The 21,436-nt window shown below is 46.0% G+C and overlaps 1 non-coding gene across 1 annotated transcript; it reads left to right on the top strand.

The window, feature by feature from the left end:
• The first annotated feature begins 222 nt into the window (after positions 1-222).
• Positions 223-386, top strand: LOC136407183 (U1 spliceosomal RNA). Its single transcript, XR_010751792.1, has one exon. It is a non-coding gene; the product is annotated as a U1 spliceosomal RNA (small nuclear RNA).
• Positions 387-21,436: the final 21,050 nt, after the last annotated feature.

The following is a 21,436-nucleotide window of genomic DNA, read 5'->3' as shown; positions in this document are numbered from 1 at the left end:
TTCCTAGAATCAAAGGTTTCTACCTCACCAGCCTTATTCACCTCTGTTCTCCATCTCCTTCTCCTACACAAACTGGCTTCTTTTTCACCATTCCGCCATTTTGGCTGCCTCCTCCACGTGGATTCCCTGCCCTGCTACAATATGGGTTCCTCCTCTCTACAAGAATGTGGTCCCTCTCCCCAAAATGGCCTTCTAGCTCCTCCTTTTAAAACTTTTGGGATAATACTTACCTGGCAGGGGAGATACCAATATCACAAAGGTGGTTTTCCCAGGACGAGGCTTATCCATTGCACTCCAGATGTGCTGACCCCTGCAATTTCCCCAAATGTGGGAAACTCGACTGCATAATTTGTGGTAGTGGGGGACTGCGTTCTCGCTCTCCCTAAAAAAAAAAAAAAATTTGGGATAGAAAGCCCCTCCCCCAACACACATTAGCATAACCAAGCCCCTTCCCAAGCAAGAAGGCAATCAGCCACCCCACGTGGGCAGTAGCCATCTTTAACAGAGTGAGCATAAATTAATTCATCTGTCCAACAGGGGGAAATATGTGTTTGTCAATCAGGTGTTTGTCAGTAGACTAAGTTGTGCTGGGGACATGGTTCAAAGCTGCTGATAACAGAGCATAAAACGTCCTGCCCCTGAGGAAAAGACAACCCCTTCGGCATGTGCAACCTCCTTTTAACACAAAGGCTAATTCGGGAAAAATACAAATATTCACAGGCCTCATTTATTTATATCAGTCAAGATGACATGAGCTTATTGAATCCTATGAGAAGAGACAAGATTTTTACCATAAGCTAAGCTAGTTTATTGACTAGAAGAATTTCATTTTAGAAATTATGCCTTGCTACTAGGGAAACATCTGGATCTGTGCTGAGCAACCAGCTTTCTAACCTTCTTACCTTATTTTTAGATAAAGCATAGTAACCTGACCTTCCATGAAATTAGCTCATCAGTTCTTTGAATTAACTTCTCCAGGTGGATAATACTATGACTTCCATTCTACAGATGAGAAAACTGAGGCTCTAAGTCAAGTGATTTGCATAGAGAGGTGGTTTTTCAACTGGTGTGCTGCAAGAATTTTTAAAACATGCAGAAATTGACTATTTAGTCAGAGACACTGACCTCTTTTCCCTTAGACTGGCAGATTAAAAAATGACAACAGTCGGACTTGAGGTGGCACAGTGGATAAAGTGTCGAACTGGAACGCTGAGGTCTCCGGTTCAAAACCCTGGCTTTCCTGATCAAGGCACTTATGGGAGTTGATGCTTCCCACTCCTTCCCCTTTCTCTCTCTCTCTCTCTCAGAAGGAAAAAAGGAAAAAGAAATGACAACAGTCAACACAATAGTAGCCATCCAGTATGAATGAATCAAAATTATACCTATTTTTCTTTTTGTCAGATCAGCAATAAACACAGTTTTCAGTGTGCAGCAGAATTTTAGTAATTATTTTGTGTGCCACAAGATGAAAAAGGGTGGAAGTCACTGGCCCAGAGTCATATTTGGCTTAACTTTGAGCCAGTTTCTTGGCCTCACTGAGCTCCCATTCCTTGCTTTCTTCCAGTCCTTTCCCACCTACCTGGGGAATTGCAGTGAGAATAGAAGGAAATAGTGAAAGGAAAGTGCCTGGCCAAAAGCCTTTAATTGCGGTTTGCTATTGGTGTATGACTTTTCACTTATTGTCGAACCAACACTGTCCTTCCCAGGTGGCCTGTGATAGGCTAGGAGGGGACTGGAAGCCCCTTCTCTCTCCTCTACATCCAAGTTTTCCAGCCAGACACCAGGCACTGGACCTGAGGGCTGGGCTCTCAGCACAGGGAAAGCCAAAACCGTGGGTCCTTCCAGCTTCTCCCTACGTGCTCTTCATAGCGCACACATGCTCATATACTGATGCTCAGTGCAGTGGAATTTCCAGCTTGGACGGGAGAAAGGAACGTATATTGAACCCTGTAATAGTCAGGAAAATGACCCAGCTTGGCCCCATTCCCAGAGCCAGGCATCCCTGGCGTTGTCCAGACCTCTGACTGACCGCCCAGCCCAGCAGCTCTGCTGCGCTCCCAGAACCACCCTCTCTCAAGGCACGGTGTGCTTTGGCAAGACTCAAAGGGCCGAGGGTAAGAGGGCCCGCTCCCTCCTACCCGCAGGCTGAACCCCTGGGACCCCAACCCTTCAGCCAAAGCTGTTTAGGGGCAGAAAGAACCTCTGCTCACTCTACCTTCCCTGTGAGGGGAAACTACAGCAGTGATGGAGATAAGAACTATATGTGTAATCCTTTACAGGGAAAGTAAATGAGGATCGTCAGTCTCCTACTCTGTGCAGCCATAGCAACCAGGTGTCCTTTAAACTTTCATGTTTCTGGAAGCCTTGAGCCCTTAATAAAGAAATGCTCATCTTGATGCACTTTCATGCTCTTATCCATGGAGGAACCTCTCTGCCCAAGCCCTGGGAGTTTCCCTTTGCTGGTACTGTCTACACTGCTCTTCCACTTAAAACTAGCTCTGTGACTTTACTTTTCCTTTTAGAAACCACCAATGAAAGGAGGAACTCTATAGGGTCTAGACTGCTTAAAAACTGGTTTATAAAATTAAAATACTCTCTTAAACAGATTCCCCTGTGCGTCTTAACATCACAAATGCAGTGCTCTCTTTTCATTGATTACTCCCTTGTAAGTGAATCAGTGTTTGACTATAAAAGGGTAGAAAGTATGGGGAATTACCCTTTCCTAACTGATACTGTTTGCTTTAAGACCAACCTATGATCTCAGATAATTTTGATTAAGTGTTTTAAAATATAATTTACGGCCCTGGCTGGTTGGCTCAGTGGTAGAGCATCGGCCTGACGTGCAGGAGTCCCAGGTTTGATTCCCGGCCAGGGCACACAGGAGAGGCGCCCATCTGCCTCTCCATTCTTCCCCCTCTCCTTCCTCTCTGTCTCTCTCTTCCCCTCCCGCAGCCAAGGCTCCATTGGAGCAAGGTTGGCCGGTGCACTCGGGATGGCTCTGTGGTCTCTGCCTCAGGCACTAGAATGGCTCTGGTTGCAGCAGAGCATGCCCCAGATGGGCAGAGCATCGCCCCCTGGTGGGCATGTCGGTGGATCCCGGTCGGGCGCATGCGGGAGTCTGTCTGACTGCCTCCCCATTTCCAGCTCCAGAAAAATACCAAAAAAAAAAAAAATACACACACACACTATTTATATATAATTTAGGTTTTCTACTATAAAATAAGTTGCAAGGATGTAATAGAAGGAGAACGATAAGCTATAAATTTAGAGACTTAAGAAACATATTGCCTGACCTGTGGTGGTGCAGAAGATAAAGCATCGACCTGGAATGCTGAGGTCTCTGGTTTGAAACCCCTGGTTTGCCTGGTCAAGGCACGTATGGGAGTTGATGCTTCCTGCTCCTCCTCGTTTCTCGTTCTTTCTTTCTCCTCTCTAAAATGAATAAATAAAATATTAAAAAAAAAAACCCATCTGACTAGGCGGTGGCGCAGTAGATAGAGCTTCAGACTGGGATGCCAAGGACCCAGGTTCAAGACCCCGAGGTCACCAGCTTGAGCGCGGGCTCATCTAGTTTGAGCAAAGCTCACCAGCTTGGACCCAAGGCCGCTGGCTCCAGCAAGGGGTTATTCAGTCTGCTGAAGGCCCGCGGTCAAGGCACATATGAGAAAGCAATCAATGAACAACTAAGGGGTCACAATGCGCAACGAAAAACTAATGATTGATGCTTCTCATCTGTCTGTCCCTGTCTATCCCTCTCTCTGACTCTTTCTTTGTCTCTGTAAAAAAAAAGAAAAAGAAAAAAAGATTAAAAAGTGATTTTAAAAAACCGCATATACCACTGGGAGAGCGAAGAGCTATTAGTCATTTTGGGAAGCAATATAGACTAATGGGAAGAGCACTAACTTGGAAGTGATAGGATGCTCATTTTACCACCACCACTAAGTCAACAAACTTGGGTAATTTATTTCCTGTGCTTTAATTTTGCAGCTTCAAAGTAAGGCTAACTCCACCTTTCTTACTTAACTGGGATTCTTGTGATAATCAAAGGTGATAACTTGCTAGCAGGTGCTTTGTATGTAGAGTTAATTGCCATCCACACAGCAGGTTTTATTTTTATTTATTTAGCTGAGTGTTTCCTTCAATCAGATTTCTTAACACAGCAAGCATGTGTGCAGAAGGGACTTTGCTATGTGTAGCCACATGACATGGATGCAGGCTACATCTGAAGCGTGGGACCCATTCGGCACCATTTTGGGGCAGTTATCTGGTGTAGATGGGAGCTTGCATCAGGGTATCCAAAGCAAAACAGGAAGAGGCTAGATATGAAAGGTCATGGGGCCATAGCAGTTTGGAGCATGGGGCGGTTGCCACTGGTCAAAAAAAGAAGTGCCACTTGTGGTAAGAAAATTGAAACAAGGGGCAAGACTTGCCAGGATAGACGTCAAGAAGATATGGGTAACAGGGTTGTGACTATCAAGCTCAGAAACAGGTTCACAGTAGCCATTAACACTATGCAAAAATCACAGTTTGTTCACAAGGTTGTGAGTCTGCAGGTCAGGTGAGCCAGAGGGACTAGGGGGTGGAACTCAAACCCCGGAGGCAGAATGACTGACTGCTCAGCACAATTAGTAACCACCTTTTGTGAGCAATGCTTCCTTCCACCCTTTACATGCGTGGTTTCATGTCCTGACAAGAGCGCTGTGAGGACCAGGCTATGTCCCGCAGCTGAGGAAATGAAGAGGGTCAGAGATGTGAGGGCACTCACTTGTGGTCACTCTGCTTGAGTGACTGAGGCTGGTTTTGAACCCAGGACTGTCTGGCATCAGAAATAGGGAGAGAAGGTGAGTGAGGGGTGCAAAGTCTGAAACCTGTAGGGCAGGGCAGGCTGGAAACTCTTGGGCAAGAGCTAATGCTATGATTCACAAATTTCTTCTTTTTCAGGGGAGCCTCAGTTCTGTTCTTAAGGCCTTTCAAATGATTAAATGAGGCTCACCCAGATTATCAAGGATAATCTCCTTTTCTTTTTTTCTTTCTTTTTTTTTTTGTATTTTTCTTAAGTTGGAAACGGGGAGGCAGTCAGACAGACTTCCACATGCGCCCAACCGGGATCCACCTGGCATGCCCACCAGGGGGGGCGATGCTCTGCCCATCTGGGGCGTCGCTCTGCCACAATCAGAGCCATTCTAGCGCCTGAGGCAGAGGCCACAGAGCCATCCTCAGCGCCCGCCCAGGCATACTTTGCTCCAATGGAGCCTCGGCTGTGGGAGGGGAAGAGAGAGACAGAGAGGAAGGAGAAGGGGAGGGGTGGAGAAGCAGATGGGCGCTTCTCCTGTGTGCCCTGGCCGGGAATTGAACCCGGGACTCCCACATGCCAGGCCGACACTCTACCATTGAGCCAACAGGCCAGGGCCTAATCTCTTTTTCTTAAACTCAGTTGATTTTTAAAAATTTAATTAATTTGTTTGTTTATTTATTTAAGCTCAGTTGATTTTTTAAATCACATTTGTTAAAATACCTTTACAGCAACACCCGGATTAATGTTTGGTTGAATAACTGGGTAATATACTTTAGTCAAGTTGATACATTGAACTATCATACATGATACCACCCATGTTGATGAGCAGGAGGCCAAAGCTGCCTTTTCTTTTCCTATGCATGTTGTCTCCTGTGATATATCCATGTAGAAGTGGGAGCAAGGCCACTCTCTGACTGAGACAGCTTGGACCAGGGACACTGGGTTCCAGGTGGCTGGGTCAGGGACTAGACAGGTAAGAGTGACAAGCACCACCTCTGTATGGCCTGAGGCTTATTCCGGTGCGGGTTTGTCTGCCTAAAGCTGTCTTCCCTTAGGATGCATTCTTTCCAGGAGATAATTCATGCAGACTAGCCTCCGGCTTGCCTTGGCATGCCTGCATTCGAAGGCTGCAAGGGTGCAGGTACTCCTGGGACCCTGGCACATTCAACACAGAAAGGAAAGGAAGCGGAAGTGAAATCCAAATAAAAATATCTCAGAAAAGGGAAGACTTGTGAAAAAACATTACCCAAGGAGTATTTTGTTTTGAGAGAGATAGGAAGGGAGCGAGATAAGAAGTATCAACTTGTAGTTGTGTCACTTTTTAGTTGTTCATTTATTGTTTTCTCATATGTGGCTTGACCTAGGGGGCTCCAGTCAACCCAGTGACCCCTTCCTCAAGCCAACGACATTGGGCTTCAAGCCAGCAACTTTTGGGATCATGTTGATGATTCATTGCTAAAGTGGGCAACCTCGGGGCTTCGAACCTGGGTCCTCTGCATCCCAGGTCGATGCTCTATCCACTGTGCCACCACCTGATCAGGCTATTATTTCTTTTTTGATTAAAAGTACTCTTTGGGCCTGACTGGTGGTGGTGCAGTGGATCGAATGTAGACCTGGAATGCTGAGGTCCTAGTTTCGAAACCCCAAGGATGCCAGCTTGAGCATGGGCTCATCGGCTTGAGCATGGGGTTGCTGACTTGAGCGTGGGATCCTAGACATGACCCCATGGTCACTGGCTTGAGCCCAAAGGTTACTGCCTTGAGTAAGGGGTCACTGGCTTGGCTGGAGCTCCCCAGTCAAGGCACATATGAGAAAGCAATCAATGAACAGTAAAATGCTGTAACTATAAATCGATGCTTCTCATCTTTCTCCCTTCCTGTCTGTCTGTCTCTCTTTCTCTTGCAAAAGAAAGGGAGGAAGGAAGAAAGGGAAGGAGGAAGAAAGGGAGGGAGGAGGGAAGGAGAGAGAGAGAGAGAGAGAGAGAGAGAAAGCGGAAGGAAGGAAGGAAGGAAGGAAGGAAGGAAGGAAGGAAGGAAGGAAGGAAGGGAGGGAGGGAGGAAGGAAGGAAGGAAGATGATTAGAGGGGCTATCCAGAAAGAATTTTTTGACAAAATGGCAAATTGTAAAGAGAACCTACAACCATCATAGCAGGTTGCAAAGAGACCAAAATTCTTGCAAAACAGCAATAAACGAATGGTGTCCTGCCCTGGCCAGGTAACTCAGTTGGTTAGAGCATCATCCCAATACTCAAAGGTTGCAGGTTTGATCCCCAATCAGGGCACATACAGGAATAGACCAATATTTCTGTCTCCCTTCCTCTTTCTCTAAAATCAATTTAAAAATTAAATTGAGGGAAAAAAATGCCCTTCTGGCCATCTCTCAAGGGGCTGCTCTTGGAACACCCTCACACACCCCTGCACCCCACCTCTTTCCCAGTGGATGCATTCTTTCCCATCTGCTTCATGGCTTAAGGGGCCAAGTAGGTCCCCTCATACCTGGGATACTCAATATAGAAGCATTAGAATCATTACACTTAAAAACAGTATAAAAAGATGAATAATTAAGAACTTATGAACACACACAGATATATCACATTCTCACATATAAAATAAGATTTTACTTTACACTTAGCTGTTATCTGCAACCTTTGGACATTTTTAAAAATAATAGGTTTTTTTCCCACTGATGAGAGAGAGAGAAGAGAAAGAATCAACTTGTTGTTCCACTCAGCCATGTACCCATTGATTGCCTCCCATATGTGCCTTGACTGGGTATCAAACCCGTGACCTCAGTGCACTGGGTTGATGCTTTATCCACTGAACCACCTAGGCAGGGCAACTTTTTTTTTTTTTTAATATTTTATTTATTGATTTTTTTAGAGAGAGAGGAGTGAGAGAGAGAGAGAGACAGAGAGAGAGAGAAGGGGGAGGAGCAGGAAGCATCAACTCCCATATGTGCCTTGACCAGGCAAGCCCAAGGTTTGGAACCGGCGACCTCAGTGTTCCAGGTCGATGCTTTATCCCACTGCGCCACCACAGGTCAGACCGGCAGGGCAACCTTTGAAAAAAAATTTTTTTAAGTGATTGGAGAGGAGATAGAGAGACAAACTCTCTCTCTCTCTTTTTTTTTTTTTCCTGTATTTTTCTGAAGCCGGAAATGGGGAGAGACAGTCAGACAGACTCCCGCATGTGCCCGACTGGGATCCACCCGGCACACCCACCAGGGGGTGATGCTCTGCCCCTCCGGGGCGTTGCTCTGTTGCGACCAGAGCCACTCTAGCGCCTGGGGCAGAGGCTGAGGAGCCATCCCCAGCGCCCGGGCCATCTTTGCTTCAGTGGAGCCTTGGCTGCAGGAGGGGAAGAGAGAGACAGAGAGGAAGGAGAGGGGGAGGGGTGGAGAAGCAGATGGGCGCTTCTCCTGTGTGCCCTGGCCGGGAATCGAACCCGGGACTTCTGCACGCCAGGCCGACGCTCTACCACTGAGCCAACCGGCCAGGGCCAAGAGACAAATTCTCATATGCACCATGATCGGGACCCACCTGGCAACACCTGTCTTGGGTCTATGCTCGGATCAACTGAGCTATTTTTAGCACCTGACGCTGACGCTGGGCCGAGCTATCATCTGTGCCCAGGGCTGATGCTTGAACCAATTGAGCCATTGGCTGAGAGAGGGAAAGAGGGAGAAAATGAGGAGAGGAAGTGGGGGAGAAGTAGATGGTCACTTCTCCTGTGTATCCTGACCAGGAATCGAACCCAGAAATCCATACCTCAGGCTGACACTCTATCCACTGAGTCTACCAGCCAAGGCAAACCTTTGAATTAAAAAAAAAAATTATTGCCCTGGCTTGTTGGCTCAGTGGTAGAGCGTCAGCCTGGCGTGCAGGAGTCCCAGGTTCGATTCCCGGCCAGGGCACACAGGAGAAGCGCCCATCTGCTTCTCCACCCCTCCCCCTCTCCTTCCTCTCTGTCTCTCTCTTCCCCTCCTGCAGCCAGGGCTCCATTGGAGCAAAGTTGGCCTGGGTGCTAAGGATGGCTCTGTGGCCTCTGCCTCAGGGGCTAGAATGGCTCTGGTTGCAACAGAGCAATGCCCCAGATGGGCAGAGCATCACCCCCTGGTGGGCATGCTGGGTGGATCCCAGTCAGGTGCATGCAGGAGTCTGTCTGACTGCCTCCCCGTTTCCAACTTCAGAAAAAATACAAAAAAAAAAAATTATTATTTTTTTGTCTGACCTGTGGTGGCTCAGTGGATAAAGCATTGACCTGGAAAGCTGATTGCCAGTTCGAAACTCTGGGCTTGCCTGGTCAAGGCACATATGGGAGTTGATGCTTCCTGCTCTTCCCCCCTTTTCTCTCTTTTTCCCTCCCTGTCTCTCTCCTCTAAAATGAATAAATAAAATCTTTAAAAAAACTTTAATTCCTTTTTGCAAAATTGAGAGAGGGACAGATATATAGGAAGGCGAGAGATGAGAAGCATCAATTCTTCTTTGTGGCATCTTAGTTGTTCATTGATTGCTTTCTCATATGTGCCTTGACTGAGGGACTACCGCAGACTGAGTGACCCCTTGCAAAAACTAGTGACCTTGGGCTTAAGCCAGTGACCCCACGCTCAAGTTCGCAAGCCCACACTCTAGTCAGATGAGCCCACGCTGAAGACAGCAACCTTGTGGTTTCAAACCTGGGTCCTCAGCATCCCAGGCCAATGCTCTGTGCCACCACCTGGCCAGGCTTCAAAAAAATTATTGATTGATTTTAGAGAGAGAGGGGAAGAGAGAGATAGAAACAATGATTTGTTGTTCACTTATCTATGCATTCATTTTTTTTTTAATTTCTACTTATTGATTTTAGAGAGAGAAGAAGGGGGAGAGAGAGAGAGAGAAACACTGATTTGTTGTTCCTTTTTATTTATGCATTCTTTGGTTGATTCTCTATATGCCCTGAGTGGGGATTGAACCTATAACCTTGGCATATGGTCATGACACCCTAACCAACAGAGTTTACCTGGCCAGGGCAGGCTTCTTTCACTTTTAACATAATGTTTTGGGGATTTATGTTGTTGTATGTATCAGTAGTGATCCCTTTTTACTGCTGAGCTATCATCCATTGTATGAAATACAAGGGTTCTTTTTTTAGTCATTCTCCTGTTGATGGGGACCTAAACTATTTACAGTTTTTAGCTATTGCAAATAAAGCTTCCATAAATGTTTTGTACAACTGTGTGTGTGTGTGTATGTGTGTTTGCATGTTTTTATACCTCTTAGGTAAATACATAGGAATGGATGTACTGGGTCATAAGGTAAGGTATATGTTTAAATTTATGAAAAACTGTCACACATTTTCCCAAAGTTGTCCCATTTGAAACTCCCAACAAAACTGTGTGGAGTTCTGGTGATTCCGTGTCCTCTTCAGCATTTGGTGTTTTCAGTCTTGAATTTTAGCCATTTTGGTGGGAGTGTAGAAGTCTCTCATTGTGATTCTAGCTTGTATTTCCCTGATGACTAGATGATGGAGAGCCCTTTTTATGTGCACATTGGCCATTCATATATCTTCCTTTGTGAAGTGTCTTCATATTCTTTGCCTATTTTAGAAATGAATTCTTTCTATTATTGAGTTTTAAGAATTATTTTTATATCCTGGGTACCTCTTCTTTGTCAGATATATATATTTATTTATTTTTAAAGTTGTCTTTTATTTTTTTGTGACAGAGACAGAGAGAGTCAGAGAGAGGGACAGACAGACAGGAAGGGAGAGAGATGAGAAACATCAATTCTTCGTTAAGGCTCCTTAGTTGTTCATTGATTGCTTTCTCATATGTGCCTTGACCGGGGGGCTGCAGCAGACCGAGTGACCCTTTGCTTGAGCCAGTGACCTTGGGCTCTAGCTGGTGAGCTTTTTTTTTTTTTTTTTTAGCTGGTGAGCTTTGCTTAAACCAGATGAGCTCGCGCTCAAGCTGGCGACCTTGGGGTCTCGAACCAGGGTCCTCTGCATCCCAGTCCGATACTCTATCCACTGCGCCACCACCTGGTCAGGCTGTCAGATACATATGTATTTATTTTATTTTATTTATTCATTTTTAGAGAAGAGAGAGAGAGGGAGAGAGAGAGACAGAGAGGGAGAGAGAAGAGAGAGAGAGAGAGACAGAGAGAGAGAAGGGGAGGAGCTGGAAGCATCAACTCCCATTTGTGCCTTGACCAGGCAAGCCCAGGGTTTCGAACTGGTGACCTCAGCATTTCCAGATCGACGCTTTATCCACTGTGCCACCGCAGGTCAGGCCTGTCAGATACATATTTTGAGAAAACTCTCACTAAGTCTGTGACTCATCTATTTCTTTGGTTCATGATGTCTTTGATGAGCAAAAGTTTTAAACTTTAATAAATCTAATTTATTAACTTTACTTTTATGAGTATTGCTTTCTGGTCTTATGAAACCTCTGCATGTATTGAGTGATAAAGATAATCTCTTATGTTTTCTGCTAAAAGCTTTATAGTTTTAGCTTTTATACTTAGGTCTAGACTCCATCTTGAATTAATGTTTGTGTGTGGTGTGAGGTAAAGGGTTGCGATTTGTTTTTTATTTATTTGTTTTTTAGCCTATATATGTTTATCCAGTTTCCAGCAACATTTGTTAGAGACATTTTCCTTTCCTGATTAGGTTGCCTTGATGCCTTTGTTGGCAATCAAGTGACCAGATGAGTGTCTCCTTCTGGTGAGACATTATTTTTTCTTAAAATAAAAAAAAAATATTGAATTTTAGAGAGAGAAGAAGGGAGAGAAAGAGAGAAACATTGACTTCTACATGCTGTCATTGGTTGACTCCATGTCATTGGTATGTGCCTTGATGGGTGATTGAGCCTTTAACCTTGGTATGTCAGGATGATGCTCTAACTGACTGAGCTACCTGGCCAGGGTCTCTTTAAATTTTTATTTATTGATTTGAGAGAGAGAGAGAGACACTGATTTATTGTTCCACTTATTTATGCATCCTTTGGATGATTCTTTTTTTAAAAATATTTTATTTATTGATTTTTAGAGAGAGGGGAGAGAGAGAGAGAGAAGGGGGAGGAGCAGGAAGCATCAACTCCCATATGTGCCTTGACCAGGCAAACCCAAAGTTTCAAACCGGCAACCTCAGTGTTCCAGGTCGATGCTTTATCCCACTGTGCCACCACAGGTCAGGCCCATTGGATGATCCTTATATGTGCTCTAATCAGGGATCAAACTCATAACCTTGGCATATTGGGAAGATACTCTAACAAACTGAGCTACCTGGCCAGGGCAGGACCCCTGTTTTTAAAGAGCTTCTCAGGTGATTCTGGTGTCCATTCTCAGGGTGCAAACTCCTGAGGTCCTGGTAGTTTGCTGGTAGTGTGGTTGGTTATTTAAAAAGTTGAAGGAATGGAAGCCTTGGGAGATGTGTATCAATGTGTTTTAGACACGGATAGGAAGTGAGCTCTATGCAAATTTTGCAGAGTTAAGGTGAGTGGTACAGCTGTGTTTCTTGGCAGGTAAGGAGCAACAGAGAGAGTTCTCTAGAGTGGTGATTTTCAATGGATGTGCCATAGATTTTTTAATTTATTTTTTTGGGGGGGGTTATTTTTCTGAAATGAGAAGTGGGTAGGCAGAGAGACAGATTCCTGCATGCGCCCGACTGGGATCCACCTGGCATGTCCACCAGGGGGCGATGCTCTGCCCACCTGGGGCGTTGCTCCATTGCAACTGGAACCATTCTAGCGCCTGAGGCGGAGGCCATGGAGCCATCCTCAGCGTCCAGGCCAACTCTGCTCCAATGGAGCCTTGGCTGCAGTAGAGGAAGAGAGAGATAGAGAGGAAGGAGAGGGGGAGGAGTAGGGGTAGAGAAGCAGATGGGCGCTTCTCCTGTGTGCCCTGGTTGGGAATCGAACTCAGGACTTTCACACACCAGGTCAAATGTTGGCTCTACCACTGAGCCAACCTGCCAGGACCCCCCATAAGAATTTTTAAAACATGCAATACCTGCCCAGGCTGGACAGCTTGGTTGGTTAGATCATTGTCCTGAAGTGCAGAGGTTGCTAGTTTGATCCCTGGTGAGGGCATATACAGGAACAGATTGATATTCCTGTCTTTCCTTCTCTCTTCCTTCCTATCTCTCTAAAAATCAATAAATAAAAATTAAAAACAAAGAGAAAACATGCAATACCTGACTATTTAGTCAGGAGCACTGACCTCTTTTCCCTTAGGTTGTCAAATAAAGAAATGACAATAGACAACACAATAGTCGTCAATATGAATGAATAAAAATTATACCTGTTTTTAAAAAATATTCTCCATTGATTTGAGAGAGGGGGAGAAAGGGGGAATGAGAGAGAGAAAGAAAGAGAGGGAGGGAGAAAGAGATAAAGAGAGAAGGAGAGACAGAAGCATAAACTCATTCCACTTAGTTGTTCCATTTAGTTGTATACTCATTAGTTGTTTCTCACATGTGCCCTGACTAGGGATCGAACCCATGACTCTGGTGGGCCAAAAGAACACTCTAATCACTGAGCAACAGGATAGGGCATACCTGGTTTGTTTGTTTGTTTGTTTTGTCAGATTGACACAAAATATATTTTTTGGTGTGCTGCAGAATTTTAGTAATTAATGTGTGCCATGAGATGAAAATGGTTGAAAACCCTTCCTCCAGAGCTTGATTGATGTATTCCCTGAGGAATCTAGTGGAAAGGTCCAGTCAGCAGACCTGCTTCCCATCATGATGTGATGGCCCTTGAGAGGGTACATCAACCCTTAGGACTTCTGCTATCACTGTCTATTCTCAGCCACAAAACCTGCAACTCAAGAGCCAATGGATTTTATGGACAGTTTCCAGACCACAGGGCCACCGGAAGTTCCCTTGGACCATGTTCAAGATTTTGAATTGATCCTCTGTGGCATGCTGAGTAGTGTCCTGCTTATACCAGCATGGTGTGTGTGGTCCTGCTGCCAGGACATTGGTGGCTGTTCAGGTGGAAGAGGATCCTGTGCATTCCTTACTTTCGGGTGGATTTGTCTTTCACTCAGTTGGGTGGTGGTCCGGCAGACATGTTTAGACCAGGAGCAAAGCAAAGTTCTCAGGCCCTGGGCTTTGGAGGTGGGGCTTCCCTGCCACCCCCAACAATTGTGACAGTTTGGGCTGCTCAGCTGGCAAATGTGAGAATCCAACTCTTTGAAGTCTGTAATGAGGCCTGAGCTGAGCCAAGTGTGCTCTGGGCACTGCTGGCCGTCAGGTGAGTGGGGGGACTTCCTTCCTTGAAGGCTGCCTAGCTCACCAGACATTCTGTCTTCTCCACAAGGTCATGGACATTAGCCATTCCTGGTTTCTTCACATGGTGTAGCAGAAGAGGAAGTCACTTAGGCTGGGGAGTTCTTTTTTTTTTTTTTTTTTTTTTTTTTTCCATTTTTTCTGAAGCTGGAAACAGGGAGAGACAGTCAGACAGACTCCCGCATGCGCCCGACCGGGATCCACCCGGCACGCCCACCATGGGGCGACGCTCTGCCCACCAGGGGGCGATGCTCTGCCCATCCTGGGCGTCGCCATGTTGCGACCAGAGCCACTCTAGCAACTGAGGCAAAGGCCACAGAGCCATCCCCAGCGCCCGGGCCATCTTTGCTCCAATGGAGCCTTGGCTGCGGGAGGGGAAGAGAGAGACAGAGAGGAAAGCGCGGCGGAGGGGTGAAGAAGCAAATGGGCGCTTCTCCTGTGTGCCCTGGCCGGGAATCGAACCCGGGTCCTCCGCACGCTAGGCCGACGCTCTACCAGGCTGGGGAGTTCTTAAAACAGCCTAGAAGAACTGGCTTTCAGGCTGTAAGGCCAGACTGATTTGAGGAAGGTCAAGGACGTGTTAGAAATTCATCTGACACCAGACATGCAGCAAGGTTGGTACAGGAGGAATCCCATCTCTTTTCTGAGGTCACTTGGGACAAACAGGATAAAGTTGGGGGTGGACCACCCAGATGCCTAAGCCTCAAGAAACCCTAGATTCTAGAATTGCCTGGGAGAGAGTGTTCCCAACCTAGGAGACCAACTACCTTTCCCTGCATGTTGAGGATGGACACACACTTCCCAGAATACACACATCTGGCAATATCAATCCAGCTCACAAAACCTCACTTCTTGGGCTTGGCCTGGAGGTGGCGCCCATGCTGTTGGTCTGGAACCATGAGACCAAGGCTCAGGTGGGTCTGACAAATATATGAGGTCACCAAGGGGAAGAGGAGGCCCAGAAGGCCAGGTTGGACAGTTTTATCAGCCCCAGTAAAAGGGCAGGAACATTGTCCAAGACTGAGAGCACTGTCATGTATTCCAACTGCTCAAGACTTACCTTGAAATCTGTTTTTAACTCTCATCCCCACAGAACCAGAATAATATCTGGGTTTTATATACTACATCCTGATTTCTTTGTAAAACATTTCAACTCTAGCCTTCCTACGAATCCCTCCATCATGCAGCTCAAGAATTCTTTCTTTTTTAAAATTAATTAATTTATTTTTTATTTTTCTGAAGTCAGAAGCAGGGAGGCAGACAGACAGACTCTCACATGCACCTGACTGGGATCCACCTGGCATGCCCACCAGGAGGCGATGCTCTGCCCATCTAGGGTGTTGCTTCATTGCAACCAGAGCCATTCTAGCACCTGAGGCAGAGGCCATGGAGCCGTCCTCAGCACCTGGGCCAACTTTGCTCCAATGAAGCCTTGGCTTCGAGAGAAGAGAGAAATAGAGAGAAAGGAGAGGAGGAAGGGTGGAGAAGCAGATGGGCTCTTCTCCTGTGTGCCCTGGCCGGGAATCGAACCCGGGACATCCACACACTGGGCCGACGCTCTACCACTGAGCCAACCGGCCAGGGACTCAATAATTCTTTTGGCCCTGGCTAGATGGCTCGCTTGCTTGGAGCATCATCCCAAAGTGTGGAGGTTGCCAGTTCAATCCTAGTCAGGGCACATACAGGAACAGATGTTTCTGTCTCTCTCCTGCTCTCTCCCTTTCTCTAATATCAATAAAATAAACATTTAAAAAATTAAATAAGCCTGACCAGGCGGTGGCGCTGTGAATAGAGCATCGAACTGGGATGCAGAGGACCCAGGTTCAGGACGCCGAGGTCACCAGCTTGAGCATGGGCTCATCTGGTTTGAGCAAAAAGTTCATCAGCTTCAACCCAATGTCACTGGCTCAAGCAAGGGGTTACTCAGTCTGCTGAAGGCCCGCAGTCAAGGCACATATGAAAAAGCAATCAATGAACAACTAAGGTGTTGCAATGCACAAATAAAAACTAATGATTGATGCTTCTCATCTTTCCGTTCCTGTCTGTCTGTCCCTGTCTATTCCTCTCTCTGACTCTCTCTCTGTCTCTGTAAAAAAATAAAAAAATAAAAAATATATATATATAATTAAATAAAAAAGAATTCTTTTGATCAAAATGCACTCGAGTGTTTATAGGGCAAAGATACATGTGATATCTTTAAGAAAAGGATTGCAAGCAGGACTAGACCCAGGAGCCTGTAATACCTCATCATCTGTGTCCAGGCTTCTCCTCACTTAGGTTGAGCCCAGGATCCCCTCATGGAGGGGTCAGGAAGGAGAAAGAGCGGCAGGTGGTCTGAGACCCCTTGCTAAATTCAGGATTCATTCATTTCTAGGCTACTGCTCTGGCCAAGGGATTCTCTCTTTACAAATAGGCTTAGGCATGTCTGCAAAACTTCTTTCTGGTCCTTGCCTCTGTGATGTGGGTCTGCACATGAGAGAAGGCGGAGAATCAGCAAAGCAAGACACAGTGCTGGTGTAAAACTACACTACCCTTGGCTGAGGGCAGAGCGTATGAAATTAGGTCCAGCCTGGCCATGACTACCCTTGAGGGCAATCTGTTCCATATGGATGTGCATGCTTGTGTGTGTGTGTGTGTGTGTGTGTGTGTGTGTGTGTTTTCCCAGGGCAAGGCAAAGCAGATCCTTTTCTTCCAGTCTCAATCCATGCTCCACACACTATCCCAGTTGAGGTGTGGGAAGCTTCCCTCCCTTCCTCCAGCCTCTTATTTATTTTATGCCTTCAGCCATCAGCTGGCAAATGAATCTCATGTTTTATTTACCACCTCCCCTTCCACTAAAAAAAAGGTCACTCATTTTATGACCAAACTAACATAATTCACTTTTGAGTAGAGCAAATACATTTTTAAATAAAATTCTGAATCTCCTAAAACGTTGGCTTTATAGCTTCCCGGCGAAGAAAGCAGTGTTTGTGAGGGTGAGAAGATCGTGACAAGGCTGAAAGTACTTGGGGCAGCTTTAGTGAATCGATCAGGAAATGCAAATATTCTGTCCCTAGATTGTTTGGTGAAAATGACCCATTAGGAAGACTAAAAGAGGCTTTGGAAACCCCTGGACTTGCTACACTTCTGTTTGCCGGGGCTGTTAAGGGAGCCAGCAGAGTCCAAAAGAAGTGACTCCAGGACAGCGGAAACCCAGTTCAGAAAAAAGATGATGGGTAACTTCTTCCTGGAAACTAAGTTTGTTTCCTACTCTCAGGCCAGCAGGGGCTGTGATTCTTGAATGGGAAGCCTCTGGTGGGGAGGATCAGAGGCCACTTTGGGTTATTGTCCTGACAAGATGAGAAAAATTAGATCAGGTGTGGCTGAAGGCTGGCTGCTGGCTGCTTCCAGGACAGGTGTTCTCTGTGATTTTCGAGGACCCAGGGATGAAGGAATAAAAATCACTGTGACTATTTGAAAGCATAGAGACTATCTTTTCAGGCAAAGCAATACTAGCGTGAAGTGTGTGTCTCTTCCCAATTTGTTTTATTCTTACTGTTTTGGTTTTGTTTTTTTTCAATCCTTTCATTCTTTTCACTCAGAATGAGGTAAGTAATTGATTTCCTTATCAAGATGCCAGGCGATACCCTCCCAGGCTTTCAGGAAGCACAGTAAATCTAACACCATTGTCTGGCAGACACAGCTTTCGGCTGCAATCTTTCTTACTGTCAGGTAAGCCGACTGGCGTGTGTTTTTCAAATGTTGTAAATGTCTTTTACCGGTCAAGTAAATGATAACCCTTTTTTTTTCTTTGTGATTGGCATTATCCAAAAAATTTTTTTAAAGGGTTTTTAGCAATGATCAAAATCAAGCATGTTAGATAAATATCAGTGATGATGAATTGGTTCCTGGAGATTTGATTAAAAAGAAAACTAGGCTAATTTAAGCAGAGTCCACATGAGGGGGAAAGTCTATAGAGGAGGCCCTAGGGGTGGAGTCAGGGGGAGGGGGATAAAGTTGTGGAACTTCCCTCAAAAAGATTTTAAGTATTAAAATCACAAAGAAAAACAAATTAACAAATCACCTTGCATATTTGCTGTGGAGATTTACATATATATATATATATATATATATATGTAAATGTTGGGAAAGGAACTACAAATTTTACCACAGTAATTGCTAATAATAGTATTAGTTGAGACTAACCTTGTTGCTGATGACTGAGGGGAACTGATTAAAGAAGATTTAAAGTATATCTATAATTTCCCCCTCATTCCTTGTACCACTTCTTTATTTTTATTTTCATTCTGATATAATTCACATGCCATAAAATTCACCCTTTTAGATAAGTGTACAATTTGGTAGGTTTTAGAATAGTCACAAGATCTATTTATTTATTTATTCTGTGACAGAGACAGACAGAGAGGGACAGGTAGAGACAGACAGACAGAAAGGGAGAGAGATGGAAAACACCAATTTTTTTTTTTTGTATTTTTCTGAAGCTGGAAACGGGGAGAGACAGTCAGACAGACTCCCACATGCGCCCGACTGGGATCCACCAGGCACGCCCACCAGGGGCAATGCTCTGCCCACCAGGGGGCGATGCTCTGCCCATCCTGGGCCTCACTATGTTGCGACCAGAGCCACTCTAGCGCCTGAGGCAGAGGCCACAGAGCCATCCCCAGCGCCCTGGACATCTTTGCTCCAGTGGAGCCTTAGCTGCGGGAGGGGAAGAGAGAGACAGAGAGGAAGGAGAGGGGGAGGGGTGGAGAAGCAGATGGGAGCCTCTCCTGTGTGCCCTGGCCGGGAATCGAACCCGGGACTTCTGCACGCCAGGCCGACGCTCTACCACTGAGCCAACCGGCCAGGGCCGGAAAACACCATTTCTTTACTGCAGCTCCTCAGTCTCCTTAGTTGTTCATTGATTGCTTTTTTATATGTGCCTTGACCAGGGGGCTACAGCAGAGCTAGTGACTGACACCTTGCTCAAACCAGTGACCTTGGGCATAAGCCAGTGACCTTGGGCTTCAAGCCAGCAACTTTTGGACTCAAGCCAGTGACCATGGGGTCATGTCTATGATCCCACACTCAAGCCAGCGACCCCACGCTCAAGCTGGTGACCTCGGAATTTCAAACCTGGGTCCTCTGTGTCCCAGTCTGACACTCTACCCACTATGTCAGTGCCTAGTCAGGCTAAAGATTTATTTTTTATTTATTTATTTTTAAAGATTTTATTTATTGATTTTAGAGGGGCTGGGGACGAGAAGTAGTTGCTTCACACTAGGTATTCATTGGTTGCTTGTTGTATGTGCCTTGACCAGGCAAGCCTAGGGTTTCGAACCAGTGACCTCAGCTTTCCAGGTCGATGCTTTATCCACTACACCACCACAGATCTAGATTTAAAAGTTTTGTTTTATTGTTTTTTTCTTTTAAAAAAAAAATATTTATTTATTTATTTGTTTTATACAGAGATAGAGAGTGAGTCAGAGAGAGGGATAGACAGACAGGAACGGAGAGAGATGAGAAGCATCAATCATTAGTTTTTCATTGCGCGTTGCAACACCTCAGTTGTTCATTGATTGCTTTCTCATATGTGCCTTGACCGCGGGCCTTCAGCAGACCGAGTAATCCCTTGCTCAAGCCAGCGACCTTGGGTCCAAGCTGGTGGGCTTTTCCTCACACCAGATGAGCCTGTACTCAAGCTGGCGACCTTGGGGTCTCGAACCTGGGTCCTCTGCATCCCAGTCCGACGCTCTATCCACTGCGCCACTGCCTGGTCAGGCTGTTTTTTTCTTAAATGAGAAGTGGGGCCTGACCTGTGGTGGCACAGTGGATAAAGCGTCAACCTGGAAACACTGAGGTTGCCGGTTCAAAACCCTGGCTTGCCTGGTCAAGGCACATATGGGAGTTGATGCTTCCTCTTCCTCCCCTTCTCTCTCTCTCACTCTCTCTCTCTCTCTCTCTCTCTCTCTCTCTATCTCTCCCCTCCTCTCCAAAATGAATAAATAAATAAAAATAAAAATAATTTACTAAATGAGAAGTGGGAAGGCAGAGAGACAGACTCCTGTATGCACACCTGTCAGGATCAACCTGGCAAGCCCCTTTATGGGGTGGTGATGCTGTGCCCATCTGGGGCTGTTGCTCTGTTGCTCACCATGCAGCCATCCTCAGCGCCTGGGGCCAACTTGCTCCAACTGAACCATGGCTGTGGGAGGCGAAGAGAGAGAGAGAGAGAAGACAGAGGGGGAGGGGTGGAGAACTAGACGGTGGCTTCTCCTGTGTGCCCTGACCGGGAATCAAACCTGGGACATCCACATAGCGGGCCAACAGTCTACCACTGAGCCAACTGGCCAGGGCTTGTTTTAATTTTTAAGTCAGGAGAACATACTAGTTATTTTCTTGTATAATTAGTAAAATAATTATTTTACAAAAGAATTGCATGACTCACACACACTGGGAAGTAAAGAACAAAACACATTAAAGGTTCTGTTGCTGCAAATTGGGGATTATTCACTCAGCTGACAGAGTTAAGAAGGTAAGTCAGAGATGGGCTCTGGCCTAATGTGAGCTGATAGTACTCTTCTTAGAAGGATGATGGGATGGTAGAGATTTAAAAGACAACAATCAAAACACAAAATTTTATCCTGACTGGTGGTGATACTGTGAATAGAGTGTCAATCTGGGACACTGAGGTCCCATGTTTGAAATCCTGAGGTCACCAGCTTGAGCATGGGCTCAACAGCTTGAGCACAGGGTCACCGGTTGGAACGTAGGATCATTGACATGGATGCTGGCTTGAAGCCTAAGGTTGCTGGCTTAAGTAAGGGATCACTAGATCAGCTGGAGCCCCCCCTTCCGGTCAAGACACGTATGAAAAGCAATCAATGAACAACTAAAGTACTGCAACTATAAGTTGATGCTTCTTATCTCTCTTCCTTCTTGTCTCTCTCTCTTTCTCAAAAAAAAAAAAAAAAAAAAAGAGCGTCGGCCTAGCGTGCGGAGGACCCGGGTTCGATTCCCGGCCAGGGCACACAGGAGAAGCGCCCATTTGCTTCTCCACCCCTCCGCCGCGCCTTCCTCTCTGTCTCTCTCTTCCCCTCCCGCAGCCAAGGCTCCATTGGAGCAAAGATGGCCTGGGCGCTGGGGATGGCTCTGTGGCCTCTGCCTCAGGCGCTAGAGTGGCTCTGGTCGCAACATGGCGACGCCCAGGATGGGCAGAGCATCGCCCCTGGTGGGCGTGCCGGGTGGATCCCGGTCGGGCGCATGCGGGAGTCTGTCTGACTGTCTCTCCCTGTTTCCAGCTTCAGAAAAAAAAAGAAAAAAAAAAAGACAGAATTTTAAAGAATTTCCCTTGTTACCAAGCCTTGTATTAAATGCTTTATGTGTGTATTTT

This window comes from Saccopteryx leptura, chromosome 5 (genome assembly GCF_036850995.1).
Source record: "Saccopteryx leptura isolate mSacLep1 chromosome 5, mSacLep1_pri_phased_curated, whole genome shotgun sequence".
NCBI lineage: Eukaryota > Metazoa > Chordata > Mammalia > Chiroptera > Emballonuridae > Saccopteryx > Saccopteryx leptura.
The sequence above is the reverse complement of the archived record's forward strand: the minus strand, read 5'-3'. Positions and strand labels throughout refer to the sequence as shown.